At 42.0% G+C, this 19,126-nt stretch overlaps 1 protein-coding gene across 1 annotated transcript in view; it reads right to left on the reverse strand.

Annotated features, from left to right (window-relative positions):
• Positions 1 to 12,942: 12,942 nt before the first annotated feature.
• The window catches only part of RELL1 (RELT like 1), a 39,678-nt gene continuing 33,494 nt past the window's right edge, over positions 12,943 to 19,126 (reverse strand). Inside the window, exons 7-8 of the mRNA XM_054030814.1 lie at positions 13,883 to 13,916; positions 12,943 to 13,145 (exon numbers count right to left, since the gene is read on the reverse strand). The gene's annotated coding sequence lies outside the window, so the exon portion shown is untranslated. The remainder of the gene's footprint in view (positions 13,146 to 13,882; positions 13,917 to 19,126) is intronic.

The raw sequence follows: 19,126 nt of genomic DNA on the forward strand, positions 1-19,126 counted from the left end.
CTACTAATTTATCCCATGACTACAGAGGTGTTAACTGCCCACTGCACCTTGAATGGTCTCACAACATACATTATGCTAAACATTCTGTTCCACCTTGTATTTAGTTGTGACACTCCTGAGTATCTTTCCTAAACCCGAGGAAGCGCTGTGTGAGCTCGAAATCTCATCTCTCTCACCAACAGAAATTGGTCCAATAAAAGGTATTACCTCACCCACCTTGTTCCAGACACACAAATTAATACTGTAGCCTACAAAGGGTAGGTAACTAATACACAATCAATAGACCAGGCAACAAAACTAATGAATAAAACTAGAGTTTTGACATGAGGGACTTGGATCCTGTTGTTTGTCTGTGTGGTGTTTGTTTTAAAAGAAGAAAGGAGGAGGACTGGGGAGTGGTTCTATGTTTTTGTTGCTTACTTGTTTTAATACCTAACAAGTTAAATTAGGATTATGTTGGCTTACAAAAAGTTTGTTTAAATAATTAGCAACAGCTCCCTCTGCTGTCTGCACATACAGATTTCAGATTTATCTATGCCTGACCTGCTCATTTAACACAGGTAAAAATATCATTTAAAGTTTTCAGAATCAAAGAATCATAGGGTTGGAAGGCACCTCAGGAGGTCATCTAGTCCAACCCCCTGCTCAAAGCAGGACCTAATCCCCAACTAAATCAATAGAATAGATAGGTATATTTATTTTCAAAAAAAGAGGCAGAAAACACTATATTTATATTTGGTTTTCATTTATTGACGTGTTTTGTTGCCATTAATGGTTTTAAAGCATTTTTATGGCAAACCAAAATACTGAAGTCCAGTACTTCATGCGGTTCTGTCTGTTCCTTTGTGACATTTGCTATTTACATCATGACCACACAGTGAATGTCCTAATAGTTTGTCATGACAAAACACTAGCACAACTGAATTCTCTACTCAATATTTCTATTATGCTCATTCCCATGTTATCTATCTAGGTGCCTAACTTGAAGCAATAACAATCAGACTGGAAAAAATAAAAAGCAGTCTTTGCTGAAGCCCCACCCACTGAGGAAAACACAGACCCTTTGATTCTGTTACCCAAGACCAATTACTTGATAGACCCTCCATACACACAACTGACACAGACCACACTATGCAGTGCAAGCACAATTGATGCAAATCTCCACACACTGCAGATCATAACCACAACCAATGCAGGTCTCCCACAACTGATACACACTATGCAACAATGCGCCCCCCCCCCCTTACCCACAAACATACTAACACACTCACCAGCCCCCACACTGTTATTCACACAGACTGGTCTCCTCTCCCTGAGGCACACAAGCCCTCCCAGTGACATACTCCTGTCCCCACCAGAGCCATCACAACTGGATTATCTCCTCCACCAACAGCTCTCCACATTGGCTGCTCTGAGCTTGTGCTCCCCAGCCCGGTGCTTGCAGGAGGGAGCAGTAGCTGAGGAACATGAGGAACTCTGATCAGTCCCTGGAGTTGAAGGGAAGGAGACACAGAAATGCCAGTATGGGGGTGTGGCCCTGTTTCTGAGCCCTGGTTTCCATACTAAACAGTTACTAATGAACAAGACCTTATTTTACTCTTACCAGAACCATAAAAATAATCAAATTGAGGGAAAATCTCACCCACTATAGTACTTGTGTCCTAGTTCCACCATCCTTACTCAGGCAAAATTCATTCTGAAGTAAATGCAAACTATGCAGAAAGAAACCTACATCCAGCTGCAACAAATCAAATTTAATCTACCAGTCCAGTGGGATGAGCAAAACACTGTGGTAGGTAACAAATCTGTATTTTATCATGGGGCACTACCATTCAGGTATACTGAAGACAAGAGAGAATAAACTGAAAAGCGTGAAGGGGAGACATTCAATCAATTAAGCATCCAGGAGATGAAATGGCTGAAACTTCTCCTGTGTACCTACTGCTCTCTCCAACTCCCCCAGCCAGACTCCAACTTCCTTCCCTCCTTCCACTCCCCATCCCATCCCATCCCTCCTCTCCTCTCCTCTCCCTCCCATACAGCCCCAATCCCCCCCAACATGCTCCTACAACCCTAGCCCCCCCAGCTCCAGCCTAAAAGGGAGGAGCTCCCCAGGCTCCTACCTCCACTAACTCCCCCTTCCTGATGCTGCGGCGGTGGCAGCTGCTGGCCTGCGAGGGGAGGGCGGCTCCACACGTGCTACATCGGCTCCAGGGCCTCTGCCTCATTCAGTGCATGCAAGGGCACTCTTCAGGCACTGGGAGCAGCTAAGGCTGCCACTTTCGAGCACAGTTGCCTCTGGAGGCGGAAGGGGGAACTGCAGCAGACAAAATTACTGAGCTGCCTGTGGGTGTTTGTGTAATACCTAGTAACCCCCCCGGTGCAAGGAGCGAGAGATAATAGAGGCTAGGCTAGGGGTATGCGGGCAGCAGCTGCTGTTAGACACAGGGTTTGATTAATTATCACACCCACCTTGAGAGAGCATAGAGGGGAAGACAGACTGAAAACCATGATTTATCCTTTTTAAAGTCTCACTACTTGTAGGCTAATCTCCGGATTTTCTGTAGCGTTCCAACTCCTGATTTTTGCAATATTGTAGATACAATGGATATTGGGAGTATATGTATGCGCATGGATGTAGTGATTAACTAACAACCCCTTGTTCTTTGTACTTCTGGTTACATTCCAAAGGAAAGAACATTCATGTTACAAGACTTTCAGTAAGTTCTATTTTGCATTATTAGGGCAGATTGCCAGGTCTATAAATGCTCTGAAATCCACATGTATTGCCTTGAAATATGGTTTCACATTTCACGGTTTGGTTTTGTTTTTGGCTCAGACCTGGGAATCAAACCATGGAGCTGACACTGCCACAGAAATCTCAGTTGCTATAACCCCCCCGCCACACCCAATACCCCTTTGGGGGAGCCAATTTTAGAATGGAATTTGCCACAGTCAGGGCCGGCTCCAGGCATCAGTCGACCAAGCACGTGCTTGGGGCGGCCAATGTTAGGGTGGCGGGGGGCGCTCACGGTGTTTTTGCTTTTTTGTTCGGCAGGGCGGTGCTCAAGAGTTTGTTTTTGTTTTTGTTTCTGTTTTGGCCGGGCAGCGTGGGAGGGTGTTTCGGCGGCGCGGCACTGGGGGGCGGGGGCTTCGTTGGCCCAGCCTGGTGCTCGGGGGGGGGCGGGGGTTTGGCCAGCCTGACCCAGCGCGGCGCTCGGGGGTTTGGGCGGCCCGGCGCAGCGCTCTGGGGGGCGGGGGTTTGGGCGGCCCGACCCGGCACAGAGCTCCGGGGGTTTGGGCAGCCCAGCCCGGCGCTGGGGGGCAGAGGTTTGGGTGGTGCGGCGCCGGGGGGGGGTGTGTTATGGTGGGGCGGCGCTTGGGGGGGCGGGGGTTTGGGCAGCCTGGCGCGGCGCTCGGGGGGGCAGGGGTTCGGCGGGGCAGCGCGGCGCTGGGGGGGGGTGTGGTACAGGGCGGCGCTCTTCTTTTTTGCCTGGGGCGGCAAAAAAGTTAGAGCCAGCCCTGGCCACAGTTTAGCTTTCATTTTACGCTCACACCTAATGTTCATGACCTAAATAGAGTACACTGAGCATGCGCAGACAAAGGAGCTGAAAAAAGTATAGCTGCATTACTCAAAGGGATATGCCTAGTCTTTGATTATGAACTACACACAGTGTCAATTCAAGACCAAGCCCCCTCCAGGACAGAAATCTGGACGAGGGGTGAAAGCATGTTGCTAAATTCTGTCTTAGTCAGAGAGTCTTTTCGTTATTATTATGGGGTAATGTAATCAATGTGTTTTTGAACAAAAAAATTGGACATGCAAATACTTTGGGGGGGTTAGAAGACAGGAGTTGGGGGAATACAGGGAGAGAGAATTAGGGGGAGAGGTAGTAGGAGGGGGCTCAGCTGAGGGAGCAGGAGAGGAAGGATAGGACACTAGGAAAGGGACAAGGGGGTGAGTAGCTGGGGAAATATAGGTTATGGGGCACTTGTCATCAGTCCCACAGCCTTCCCTCATGTGTGTGGCCAACTCTGGGGGTGGGGGGTCTGAGCCCCTTTTCTTACCTTTGTGTACGTGCCAGGATCTGGGGCTCCTGCCCCTATAGGTGACTAAATTCCCCTACCTACGCATGTTATGTGAGCTAGGCAATAGGAGGCCTTGACCCTCTGGGGGTATCTCAGCCCCTCTCTCTGACCTGTGTGTGTGTACGCGCACCAGGATCTGGAGCTTTGATCACCTTCCTTGTCTCCTCTCCTCTGAGCTGAGTTGTGGGGAGGGATCTAAACCCTTCCCTGCCAATGTAAGCTGGTATCAGTGGGGCCTTGTCCCTCTAGGTCTGAACCCTGCTCCCTACCCCCTATGTGAGCCAGGATCTGGGGAAGCCCTGCCTCGCTGGGTAGGGAGCTGAGAAATACATGTATGCTGCAGAAATACACCACAAACACATTCCTGAGATTGGCCTGAGGAGTTGAGAATGGGCATGCTTGTTGCACATCACAGGCTCTCCAGCAGAGAGGAGGGGGAAGGGGAACACTCAGCTCTCTGGAGCCTTCTGTGCTTCAGATGGATGGATAAAGCCACTTCCCCCCTTCAAAAGTCCCCCTTTCAGCATTACCCTGTGCTGGGGATCTGCATCAGCAAAGCCATTGACAATGATTGATTTCATACTACATTACAGCAGAAGTACCAGCTTTGCTTTAGTTAAGGTTGGGAAGCCCTTCCTGTTTAAAGAACAACTCCTCCAGGTGCTCACATGGTCTGTCTTCAAATTTGCCATTCCTCCTGGGAGAGTAGGGTAGGGTAAGTCAGTCATGATGGGGCTTATTTGAGCAAGGGGTTCCCGAGATACATACCCGGGGGGGGGGGGGAATTCCTACAATTCACATAGTCTAGCAACTCTGAAGTTCGAAACCTATTCTGCACAGAAGTCTGAGAAGGAACTGTAAATATTTAAGTAAAATCCACTTCTGTCAAGTTTCATTTTTTTATTTAATTTTATTTTGGAGAAATGTATCTGAGAACAGCAAATAATTGAGAAGGTGCCCAAACTATTTTTGAAAAGAAAATACATTTCACATACAAATGGTAGCTGGGACAGGTGACTACAGATGGGAAAGGATAAGAGGAGTTTGGATGTAAGGCCCAGCTCGGGATGGGTAGGGGGGATGACCGACCTAGCCCAGGCTTCATAACCAAGGAAGTGGGCAGCCCTCAAGTAAGCTGCTGCCTGCGATGTGGACACAGCAACAGAGGAAACAAGACAGAAAAGAGCATCTTCTTACATGCCAACAGTCTCTACAGTGCTTACTAATGGCTTAATGGGATGGGAAGAAGAGAGTGAGCTGGAAGTATTGGCAAAAAGAACAGGAGTACTTGTGGTACCTTAGAGACTAACATTTTTATTAGAGCATAAGCTTTCATGGACTACAGCCCACTTCTTCAGATGCATATAGAATGGAACATATATTCCATTCTATATGCATCCAAAGAAGTGGGCTGTAGTCCACGAAAGCTTATGCTCTAATAAATTTGTTAGTCTCTAAGGTGCCACAAGTACTCCTGTTCTTTTTGCAGATACAGACTAACACGGCTGCTACTCTGAAACCTGGAAGTATTGGTGCATGGGGGGGGAGGGGGCAGAGGGGCCTATCTATTGTGGGGAAAGGTGGTAGGGTAGAAGACACACAGCCGTCTTCTCTCGTGCACTTAAAGGTTACCGTAGCCACCATGTGGTAAAAGTGTTTAGATTCTGTGCCACACATAGGCCATGTCTGAGAATTCTCACATGGGCACTGTTAGCAATTAGACCTTCTAAGCACAATTATCCCCATTCCACTATAAACCAAAGGTAGAGCAGGGGGAAGGAGCACAATCACGCAGCAACTATGTGGCCTGGTAAAGAGACCCGTACATTGGGCCTATTCAAGGCTCTGCCACTGGCCTGCTGGGAGACTTGGTCAAGTCACTTCACCTCTCTCTGCCTCTTTCCCATCTGTAAAATGGGGATCAATGATATAAATGTACTTTGAGATCTACTGATGAAAAGTGCTATATAAAATCTCGGTCTTTTTGTTATTACCTAGCCCCACTAATATATCAACTGCAAACCTAGGTGAGGAACAGCCTAAATGACCATTAAGTCAAACTTTTTTTTTTTTAATCAAAAGAGATTCACTGACAAAAAGATTAATTACCATAGAGTTAAATAAAAGTTGGCTGGAGCTCTCTCAGGCCCTTCCAGAATGCTGAGATCTCAAGCCTCTGAAAACCAGGAAAGGAAGAACAGGAGTACTTGTGGCACCTTAGAGACTAACGAATTTATTTGAGCATAAGCTTTCGTAGGCTACAGCCTACTTCATCGGATGCACAGAATGGAACACACAGAAAGAAGATATTTATACATAAAGAGAACATGAAGAGGTGGGAGTAGCCATACCAACTGTAAGAGGCCAATCAATTGAGATGTGCTATCATCAGCAGGAGAGAGAGAAAAAAAGAGAAAAAAAAAGGAAAGGAAGAGTTAAGTGAGACATATTTTGGATAAATATGTATGTCACGGTGTCTGGAGAGTGGCTCACAACTCAGTGTCCCAAACTCAGGTCAGACTGTCAGAAAACAGTGAACACACCCAAACTGGTGGTATATTCTAGAACTAGATTTTACCAAACCAGTAACAAGTGTGCACTCCTGAATTACTATATTAGCCTTACCATGGAGCTACACATGGTCCCCTTAGAATCTCCAGCGCATCTTGCCACTCAGACAAACTGGACTTTTGTGAAGAAAGGTTATTAAAACCAAAAATCACCACACATTAGGTTACTCCCAACACCAAAGGGTCAGTCATTTATCCCATGTAACAGATGCTCTGGATCTCACCAAAAATAACACTATAGCCAATCCGTTGGTAAAAAAAGAAATGAGAGATATTGAGAGGTTAAAAAAGGTAGAAGTCAGAGTTTGTAAGTCCAAATGATGGGAGCAATGTGGTAGCTGCTAGTTTCCCATAGGTCTCTCAGGGCTGCCCAAAATGGTTTTGCGGACCTCTATCTTGTATTTGGAACGCCTCCGGACAGCATCTAAATAGATGAGAGATGCAGAATCACTCCCAGGGTCCCTTCTTATAGCTGAAAACAGTCTGGAAAGCGTTACCATCACAGCATGGGTCCGTATCCCCACTGCTGAACACAGAACAACCCACCACGCATTAAGGTAAACATGTTCCTTAATTAACATAACCAACACTCCAGTCTCCAATGGGTAAACATAATGTAAACACAAAGTGACAACCAGAAACAATTCTTTATTAGTTTTCATGCAGCTTACACATCAAGTAAATTCACTTTTATTTAAATGCTAACACACATTTAAATCTAAGGCTAATTAAGTATAGGCCACAGACAGATGAAAACAATACAATCAACGTATCTCTCGATTTCTATCAGAGCAAATGAATTGGCCTGAATATTGATACTCCACCCTCCTTTGATATTCATACACAAGTGAATTGCCTTATTGCTCTATTCTGAGCTAGTCTGTCTGCATGACATAACTGGAAACCTGTTTAGACAGCATCACACTTTATTCCCACTTGGGAGGTGACATACCCAGAGTCCAGTCCCCCTGCTCCAATGATTATTTATCCAGAATGGAACATCTTCAACAGGAGAGATGGGGAGAGACCCACATCAAAATATCCCATAGCCCAGTGGGTAGGGCACTTACCTGAAAGGGGGTTGGGGAAAATCTTGTTTAAATCCTCTCTCCTCCCCCCCCATTCAGACAGAGGAGGGAACTGAACCTGCGTCTCCCACATCCTCAGTGAAGGCTCTAAACACCAGGCTAAAAGTTATAAAGGAGGCACTTGCAGCATCACCTCCTCCAGCCATTTCTTGCAAAGAATGGCTTAGTCACTTATCTCTGGGTGAGGGTTTCCCTGCTGTAAATCCCAAGCAGAGGGAGGCATCTACAGCTTGTATTTGGGGGCCTAAATTCCAGAGAGAGGTGGGGCTTAGAAGTACTGACGGAAGGGATGTCCCCTATCGGCTCACTTAAGCAGGGGGCTGTCTAGGATGCTTGCTTTTGTGGCACCTAACTCAGGCTTTGTGGATTTCAATGATTTTCTTGGTACCTAAAAGTTGGGCATTGCAACACAAAGACCAGTTGTGCATCTGGGGCTAAGCTCTTTCTAGGGTGCTCCAACATTTAGAAGATTGAGACAAAAGGAAAATGGCTCATCCTGCAGCATAGACTGCACTACTCAATTAAAAAAAACCCTTCACAATAGCTTGAAAAAGGCCTTGTTTTCATGATGCAGGTAGAAACTCTTATATAAAATAGCAAAGGTTGCAGGACATACCTATCCTGGTGGCATATTGATAACCCAACATGTGTTAACCCCAGTAATAATTTGCTTTGGGCCTCCTCCTGATCCACCCTGCAATGAAGTCATCATAATTGTACAGTTGTCATAACAGTTATTACAGCTTGCTGTCATGGAGATTGCAATGTGACAAAGAACATTGCAACTTCACTGCAGGCCAGGCTGAGAAGCAACAAATGCAAGTAGCTTCCTGTCATTTGTAAACACGGCAAGAAAAATTGCACGTGAAAAGTAAATTGAGAATTGTGCACACCTAATATATTTGGCACCGATTCTTCAAATCTTAGGTTTAAAGCACTATGTCATCTGTCTTCCTACGTTAAATATATTTCAAAAAAGGATCTACAGGAGGTCTTTCACTGGAAGTTAAGCATCTCTTGCAAAAGTGAAAGTGTGGCATAAATTCCTTGCCACCCCACAGACCTTGACAATTTTATTCTAGTGCAAACACAATAGCTACAAATACACAGCATGTATATATTTTTAAGAATTAAGCTTTTTTAAAACAGGAACACAAGGGAGTTTAAGAATCAGTTTATTATTTATATTTTTACTACTTTGGTAGTACAAAAATCTTATACAAACCATATTGTTAAAAATACAGTTGATGTGCAAGATTAAGAAAAACTGACTTCAAAAAGTTTAGGCTTATTTGTTTTTTTTGATGATGACAATGTTTGTACCACTGAAAAATGCAGTTAGTAGTGTTTGTTATATACAATAAGATCACACATTCACCAAATTCTTTTGCTGAAGTGGCAATACACATTTTACTTCCCACAAACATTAGCCATATGTACATAAGTAGAAATTCATGTTTAATAATTACTAGATAATCTCAACTAATAAGATTTTACATGTTGAATGTACTGGAAATAACATTTTTGCATATTTCTAATGGAATCAAAATAGCAACTATTGTTAAATTAAGTAAAAAATAGCATATATATTAAACATTTTCACTCTTTTGAGCATATTTACTCACAGTGTTAAGCGACAATTACTAAAATGTACTCTCATCAGAACAAAATCTCAATTTTTTAAAGTTTTTGGGATACTCTACAATTGTGCATCTTCATATTCAAAACAATGAACTGTTTAGTTTGGCTGTGTAAGTACAAAACAACCTTCACTCTAGAGTCTACATTTTCATCCAGTAATTTTAATATTAAAAAATACTGTCACATATGTACACTTCAGTTACCTATTCTCACAATATCCTGAAATCCTGAAATTAATATACTGGCACTATTTAAATTCCTTCTGCATACATTTTAGTATGCTGTAGAGCTGTTCATGAAAACAGAGTGAAATCTGCATACCTCAGGGGGGGAAAAAGTAGGCCAGGGATTTCTCAATTTGAGTGTCTCTTTTAGTAGTTTTAAGATTATTTTGGTAGTCTGAGTTAAATCTGAGTGAAGCAAGAAATCTTATTTACACTAATAATGAAAAATCTATTAATTCTTTGGATTTAATCCCAAGTAGTAGGCGGGCTCAGATAAAAGTTACTTTTGGAACTTAGTTCTTGAAAACTATAAATAAAACATTTTTTAAAAGACTTAATTTTATTTAGAATTGACAAAAAAAATGTGTTTCTCTTGTAGGTCTGAGATGTCTGGGCTACATCTGCCACCTATGGATCAAGTAGAGCACAGTCAGCAGCGTAAACTTCCCTATATACAGTGTTGCCAACTCTCATGAGTCTCATGATAATTGTTCTCCTTAAAGCCCCAGCTCGTGGAATCAAGGGATATGTGATGATTTCAGCCTTACTTTTTCTTTAAGAATGAAGTTTCTAGCCCCCATGGCTGTGGAGAAAGCTTCAAAATGTCACCTCCAATGCACCCTGAAGGCTCAAAAAGCGGAAGGCAAATAAAAAACAACTATTATTTTTACATAATCTCATGATTTTTGGTGAGCCTAACTCATGATTTTTGAACATTTGGGGTTGGCAATAGGGCTACAATAACTCACCAATGTGCCTCATTCCTGAACTTTAAGTGGCAACCTATGGGGCATTTGAGATGATAGCCAGGGGAAAGTTCTTTTGCTGTTACACATATTGATAATTAACATTGCATGCGCTGATGGAGAAACCTCACTTTCAGAGATAAAGAAAAAAATTAGAGCACTTACTCAGACTAAAGAAGATTGACAGTATTCATTTAAAAAGACAAGGTGGGTAAGGTAATATCTTTTATTGGACCAACTTCTGTCTCTCTCATCAACAGAATTGGTTCAAGAAGAGATATCACTTCACCCACATTGTGTGTTTAATATCCTGGGACCGACACAGCTACAAAAACACAGCATTAATTTAAAACATGAATCAGTTACAAAGACAATTATTTACAAGAAGTTTGTGAAGCAGACTGAACTGCTTTATAGTTTTCTCATGATTTAGTACAATCCCTGTTGACATGCATTAAAGCTACAGATTGATGTGTATTCTTGTTAGGCACACAGTAGAACAAAAAAGTGTCACTTTTCAGTTTCTGTTATACAGCAAAGTCTGCCAAAATATCACAAATGTTCCCAATTAACAGATCATTTCTAAGACAAAGTGGTAATCATGGCAAATAGATACAAATAACAATTAGCACTGCTTAACAGTCATTGATTTTCTATCAGTGAGTCACACTCAAATATGAAGATAAGAAAGGACACTGACATTATGACTTAATAGTTGGCACTAATGAATGGAGGGTACCTATTTTCAGAGACAGACACTCTGAAGGACATGGGGCTGCTCTATAATAATATTTGAATACTGTAGTGTGTGCTATATGTTTGATTGTTGTCAGGGAAGTTTACTGTATGGATGTTGGTTTAGTTTAATAGCAGGCTGTTGTTAAAAAAAAAACAAGCAGGAAGGCAAAACAATGACTAAAGAAGTGGGCTTGACCTCAATGGAGCCCACCAAATAGGTTTTGAGCAGCAGAGTCCAAGCACAGGAATGTGAGAAGACAACTTCTGGCTGGCTAAAAGGACTCTCTGGCCAACAGTCAGGTGGTTATCGGGAAGTTGTTTATGGGAAACAGACTGACACCTGACATGGTGTCTGACAAAGCTAAGCCTTTCTAGGCTCCTCTGGCAGGGTGGAAGGGCTTAGATAAGACAGACAGCATGTAGGCCTTTTGTTGTTTAAAAATCCTCTCTCTCTCTTATGTTTTACTTTGTTGCTAACTGTTAAGATTAAAAAATACTTTTGTTTTCAGAAGGCTGTCTGGTCATTGTATTTGCCACTGGTAACAAGCTCCCAAAGGAAGACCAGCAGGTGCTGAATGTAGTTGGACCTGCTGGCATAAGCATACTTGATCCAATGTAGCCCATGACCCACTCTAAATGTGGGAGAATCACCACCCCAGGGGAAGTAAACACCTCAGGCTCAGGACCTGAGGGGGTAACACTCAGACCAGACAGTGGTCAAAAGTGCAGTTATCCCTGTAACCATGACAGCCACCATGCCATAAGTTTCTTATTTGGAAATAGAGGATAAAGCTGTCCCCATATAATACAACTTGCCTATGTTTTCCATTGTTTACATTGCTGAGCTTATTAAATATTTTAATTTGGACACAGCAGTGAGGAAGTTTTGGTAGAAGAACTTTTGCTTTCCCCAAGAGTTACATGAATTTTTCTTTGTAAGATGAAGGCAAACAAATAGGCTGCTGACCACAGGATCCAACACTATGTCAGTGACTGGAAATGTTTTATTGGCTACAAATCTTAAGTATTTAGGACCTAACCCTGGCATAGATTCATTCACAGAAACTATAAAGAGCTACAGTGGCATAAATACATTTCCTATAATAGTACATCTCCTAAGTTTTCAGTTTCAGTAACGTTATCAAACACTTCTAAAAACTCCATCCGCGACAAACAAAACTATTTAGCCCACAATAAAACTGACAGACTGTTGGTTTTCCTTTACAAAAGTTACTCTAAATACATTGTTGACAATGCAACGGAATGTCACTCATGAAAAGTGGCCTGATTCACTACTATATTGGAGCTGCTCTGCACCACTTTGGGTGCACAAAACAATCCTGAGTCCAACTTAACTGGCCACTGAAAGATCTCTTGATCACTGAGCTCCTAGGTCACCCTTAATTCCAGCTAGAGGAGCTCTGGTGAGGAAAAAAGTGCTGCAAGGACCAGGAATGTTCCTTTATTTGGCAAAATCCTGGCTACTGTAAGGGCCCAGAGGGTCACTGGCAACAGACAGATTAAAGCAGTTTACAGGCTACTCTAACACACACCAGTGTCTGGACAACCCAGAATTTGGGAGGAGAGTCCTCAGACTGGAGAAGATAGCACAAGATATTAGTTTAATATAGTGAACAGTATGTGTGCAGGCTTTTTTCTGCATGCTCAAATGTAAGTAATTGCCATGTATTTAGATTAACAGAACTGTAAATAAATAGCAGATGCCTTACAATTAACTGGAAAAAAAAAAAAACACCCTGTATGCATACCTTTCAATTATACCGGGTTTAACAACCTGATTGTGAATGACTAAACTAGGCGCAGGAACGAACCATGAGCCCTGTCACAGAATTCAGATCTGCTTTATCCATAGTACAATGAGTAAGAATACAGATCAATATTTTGAACAGACTTTATGAAGTCAACCAGTAGAGAAGAGTTGCTTGAGTTTTAGTGCTTATTTACATTCCTTACTCTGTGTCTTTTCTTCTTGTCCTCTTCTCAGTGTGTTTTCTCTTCCTCCTTGTTGCCTTAGCGTAAATAGGTCACCTGATGATGGCAAAGACACTGGAGTCAGAAAATGGCAGTAGAGCACACACCCTAGTACAGGTTTCAGAGGGGTAGCCGTGTTAGTCTGTATCAGCCAACGAGGAGTCCTTGTGGCACCTTAGAGTAACAAATTACTTGGGCATAAGCTTTCGTGGGCTATAACCCACTTCATCTGATGCATGGAGTGAAAATACAGTAGGCAGGTATAAATATACAGCACATGAAAAGATGGGAGATGTCTTACCAAGTGGGGGGTCAGTGCTAATGAGGCCTACTGTATTTTCACTCCATGCATCTGATGAAGTGGGTTATAGCCCACAAAAGCTTATGCCCAAGTAATTTGTTAGTCTGTAAGGTGCCACAAGGAGTCCTCGTTGTTTTACAGTACAGAATCTGACAGTGCTGGTGCTAGTTAGAGTGCATTTTATTTATTATGAACATTTTCATTTATGAGTTATACTAAAAAAAGGGAAAGAGATGGATGTGGGGGTTTTCTTAAGTGAACTTGGTAGATTTACCTGTGCTAAAATTTTAATGCATATCACAGTAACTTAAGAGCTCTCAGAAAACCCAAGGCAAACAATATGTCCAAAATTTGAAAATGCCTTTTTTAATATTAATATAAAATGACATTCCTAAAATTTATCCGTGTCCTGTGCAGAGATGAGAATTTTACCAAGTGGGTAATCTATTATAAAAGACATTCAAAGAGCATATATATATATATACACACCTACCTTAATTATATCACTTCTCCATGGCGCTCTGGTGCTGGAAGTTTAAGATGACACTCATTAATGGGTGTGACAATGATTATACCTACTTATCTTTTGGATTTCTATAAATCCTGTTACAGTTGTATCTAGTTTATTTGTACTGTGATTTACAGATTTTTTTTCCCCCCCTAGTAAAAATTATTAACATTATTTGCTTGCAGCACATGGACTATTTGATCTGAATTGCACTTGTTATTCATTTAGTAAGGTTAGTACTGTCTCTAAAGTACTGTGTTATCTGTCAAACTTAAACCTGTAAACAAAGGTTATCTGAGGGTAAAAAAGTAATTTTAACTTGCTAAAGACACTTCTAAGAAAATGTCAAAGATAACAGATTCCATCATTAGTTTTAGGATGAAGCAGGCATGTATTCAATTTAAATGGCTAAACTTCAAAGGGACACTTTGAAATGGGAAGGTGCCTTTTTTGTATTCATAGAGATTGGGAAGAAGTTATACAAGGTTTGTAGGATTTTAATTAACTATGGTGTAATAGAGACTATATGGTTATGTGTTTATATTTAAGGTAACAGATGAGAATGTCCAAACATGCTAACCACAGATTTTAAACTTCTTAGAAAAAACTCCACAAGGCAACTGGAATTCAGTTGGAGGGGGAGAAGAAAAAAAGAGGACACTGACTACAGATACTGAACTGTCTATCATGTGAAGTTTTTATCTTATTTAGCTAATAGATTACAATCCAAATGCGAGGTCTGAGCTTGCTAAACTATCTGCAATATTTAGACTAGTTATGTTTGTATTCTGCTTAAAACTTTTTATTATTTTCTCTTTTCTATGCTAAGTAAACTTATACTTTCAAAATAAGTGAAGTTGGTGGAACAGACTGCTATGCTGGGGATAAACTCTGGGAAAGAGGCTGATCTCTGACTTCCAAGAAAGCAGTCAGCATTGACACTCAAGCCTAAACTGGGCAACTGCAGGGCTAACTTCAAAAAAGTGCTGAGACTACGCTGGCTACAGGCAGTTTGAGCAGAGGGAAAACTTCAAGGATATTAGGGCAACTGTTGGCATTATTGTGCAAAACTGCCCTAAAGCAAGAATGCCCCCAGCATATGGGAATCCTCAAGTGGCACAGCAATGCTGTAACAGCTCCTACACCAGCCCAAACCCTGCAGCTGATGTCAGGGCACAGGGCTGCCTCTGCCATATCCCAGTGATCTTCGGCAGCCAGAAATGTCCCCTTCATGCTGTGTGGGCAGCTGGTGCATAGCTTTTAAGATGCCTTTGCACCTCCCTGTCCTGCAACTGCATGAAGTCCTCTTTTACTGTAGCAGAGGATCAGGGTCAAAATTCTCTAGATGTGAATGTATTTCATCAACATATGTTTACTGACTGCAGTCACAAAAACTCTGAACTGGTACCAATCTCTGTTCAGTTTCAGTAAGTCAGGATATTTTCTTAGGAGATAGTAAAAGGAATATGTGGGTTACATTCCTGAAATGACTATTGCTTCAATTTTCTGAAACACAACTGTGAAATAGGATTTTGATTCAATTTATATTAGAACAGCTTTTTGCCAATATGAACAGAAAAAAAACAGGAGTCTATAACTATGTTATGGAAAAGTGTTTTAGCCATCAGTCAAGACCTGATTATGGCCTAACACGGTATTAGGCTTTTTCCCAGATGATTTGCAAAACAGTTATGTCAGACTGGCATGAACTTTACAAAAGTTTTCACTGAGTCCCTCCTCCACTACTCATATTATTTCTGTTTTCAATAGAGAGCAACCACTTAAATCCTATGGGAGATTCTACAATACAAACAGGGTTGCCTTAGATGGACATTCAAAGTTTCTAGCAAAAACTGTAACAGTATCATGCATTCCTAGAATACAGTCTATTTTTAAATTTAAAAGATACAGTACATTTTAGAGAGCAGCTTTTAGGTAATATGCAGCAATACTGTTTTATTTAACAAATGGAGTCTTAAAACTATCAAGTTGTATGCTATCAAAAAAATTAAAGAAATACAAAACATGTTTGATGTATAGTTTTGTATAGGTTTGAAATAAGACTTTTTTACGGTAACCCTCCAAATGTACTGGAACTCAATTTTTACTTAAACGTTGTGTGTCATTTTTTTGCTGCTTCATGATATATATTACAAAGCCTGGATTTCTTCTTTATTTTTTATTTAAACAAAAACTTAAAAACCCTGCATGGAGGTTAGTGTGCCCAACCTTGTCTTATCCTGGAAGACTTTATGGAGACAGGAGGACCAGTGAAACAAGAGTCAGAGTCAAGAAACAAAGATGAGAACTGAGGGTTTGGTTAGACTAGGAAAAGGAGTTAAGGTTAGTCCCTAGTGTAGTATTAAGTTATCACTGTGACGTTGTGCAGTCTATATGGTTTTATAAAAACATGATAATAAGTTAATATAATGTAACTGGGATAGTTTTATAAAGATTTGATGATAAGTGAATATAATGCAACTGGGATATGCTTCGTGCAAAAGGTCTCTTGTAAGGTATCATTACAAAGCTCATAATCTACTGAGTGTGATCATCCTATCTGTAGAAATGTACCACTCTTGTATTTAAAACTAGAAATATAAAACATAACTCTGAGGGCCTATTGTAATTATGTAAAGTGTGGGCCATTAATGATGGTTTGGAATCTTGATGACTCCCATTAACAAGGACCTGTATATGTGTGTGCTGGCAAGTGGGCAATGAAGTCTTGCAGTGACATGTGATCATGTCACCTGAACTGGAATCCATCTTTAACCTGGTGCTTTTCCAGTGAGGGGGGGTGGAAACCCAGAGGGACAAAGGGTTCCCGCCTTATGCAAAAGATATATAAGGGGGTGGAACAGAACAAAGTGGGGAAACCATCATGAGAAATCCCCTAGCTACCACCTGAGTTGGAACAAGGGCTGTACCAGGGGAAAGGATTGTGCCCAGACTAGGAAGGTGTCCAGTCTGTGAAAGAAACTTATTGAAACATCTCTGAGCGTGAGATTTTATCTGTATTCAGTTTTATTACTGTATTAGGCTTAGATTTGCGTGTTTTATTTTATTTTACTTGGTAATTCACTTTGTTCTGTCTGTTACTACTTGGAACCACTTAAATCCTATTTTCTGTATTTAATAAAATCACTTTTTACTTATTAATTAACCCAGACTATGTATTAATACCGGGGGGGGGGGGGAGGGGGGAGTATAAGCTTTATACAGGGTAAAATGGATTTATTTGGGGTTTAGACCCCATTGGGAGTTGGGCATCGGAGTGTTAAAGACAGGAACACTTCTGTAAGCGGCTTTCAGTCAAGTCTGCAGCTTTGGGGCATGTGGTTCAGACCCTGGGTCTGTGTTGGAGCAGACTGGCATGTCTAGCTCAACAAGACAGGGTGCTGGAGTCTCAAGCTGGCAGGGAAAGCAGGGACAGAAGTATTCTTGGCACATCAGCTGGCAGTTCCCAGGGGGTTTCTGTGATCCAACCCGTCACAGTCCCCTTCAGCTACCACCAGCAGGCATCTCAACAGCTGACTAATGTTACACTAGAGACCAAAGTCCTTAAATCAGGAGGAGTCCCCCATTGTGCTAAGCACCATACAAACCATTAAGAATGCCCAGTTCCTATCCCCCAGATCTCAATCTAATCCTTATAATTCCATATGGCAGGCAGGCATGTATTATTATTCCCATTTTACAGCAATGAGAACTGAGGCACAGCGTCTAAACACAGACTGGAATTTTAAAAAGATATCTACAAACTCTAAATAATAAACAAAACTCCATTTTTTCTCAACCTTAAAATATGGAGTTTTCTTGGTGTTTGGTTTTAAATATTCTCCTGTGAGAATCATAGAATATCAGGGTTGGAAGGGACCTCAGGAGGTCATCTAGTCCAAACCCCTGCTCAAAGCAGGACCAATTCCCAACTAAATCATCCCAGCCAGGGCTTTGGCAAGCCTGACCTTAAAAACCTCCAAGGAAGGAGATTCCATCACCTCCCTAGGTAACCCATTCCAGTGCTTCACCACCGTCCTAGTGAAAAAGTTTTTCCTAATATCCAACCTAAACCGCCCCAACTGCAACTTGAGACCATTACTCCTTGTTCTGTCATCAGGTACCACTGAGAACAGTCTAGATCCATCCTCTTTGTAACTCCCTTTCAGCTAGTTGAAAGCAGCTATCAAATCTCCCCTCATTCTTCTCTTCTGCAGACTAAACAATCCCAGTTCCCTCAGCCTCTCCTCATAAGTCATGTGCTCCAACCCCCTAATCATTTTTGTTGCCCTCCGCTGGACTCTTTCCAATTTTTCCAGATCCTTCTTGTAGTGTGGGGCCCAAAACTGGACACAGTACTCCAGATGAGGCCTCACCAATGTAGAATAGAGGGGAATGATCACGTCCCTCGATCTGCTGGCAATGCCCCTACTTACACAGCCCAAAATGCCGTTAGCCTTCTTGGCAACAAGGGCACACTGTTGACTCATATCCAGCTTCTCATCCACTGTAACCCCGAGGTGCTTTTCTGCAGAACTGCTTCCTAGCCATTCGGTCCCTAGTCTGTAACAGTGAATGGGATTCTTCCATCCTAAGTGCAGGACTCTGCACTTGTCCTTGTTGAACCTCCTCAGGTTTCTTTTGGCCCAATCCTCTAATTTGTCTAGGTCCCTCTGTATCCTATCCCTACCCTCCAGCATATCTACCACTCCTCCCAGTTTAGTGTCGTCTGCAAACTTGCTGAAAGTGCAGTCCACGCCATCCTCAAGATCATTAATGAAGATATTGAACAAAACCGGCCCCAGGACCGACCCTTGGGGCACTCCGCTTGAAACCGGCTGCCAACTAGACATTGAGCCGTTGATCAATACCCGTTGAGTCCGATGATCTAGCCAGCTTTCTATCCATCTTATAGTCCATTCATCCAACCTATACTACTTTAACTTGCTGGCAAGAATACTGTGGGAGACCATATCAAAAGCTTTGCTAAAGTCAAGGAATATAACACATCCACTGCTTTCCCCTTATCCACAGACCCAACTTCAACTCAATCACTGTAGTGTGTTTAAGAGCCTTCTGGAAAGTAAATAGCCTTTAAACAGAAGAGAAAGTAACTTGAAAATGTCAGTTTCACTCCCATTTAAACTCAGTTTCTAGTCCATTATTATTTGTACTACCGTAATACCCCTAGAATCCCAGATAGCTGCAGTATAAACTCACGGGGACTTG

Source organism: Malaclemys terrapin, chromosome 5, assembly GCF_027887155.1.
Source record: "Malaclemys terrapin pileata isolate rMalTer1 chromosome 5, rMalTer1.hap1, whole genome shotgun sequence".
Classification (NCBI taxonomy): Eukaryota; Metazoa; Chordata; order Testudines; family Emydidae; genus Malaclemys; species Malaclemys terrapin.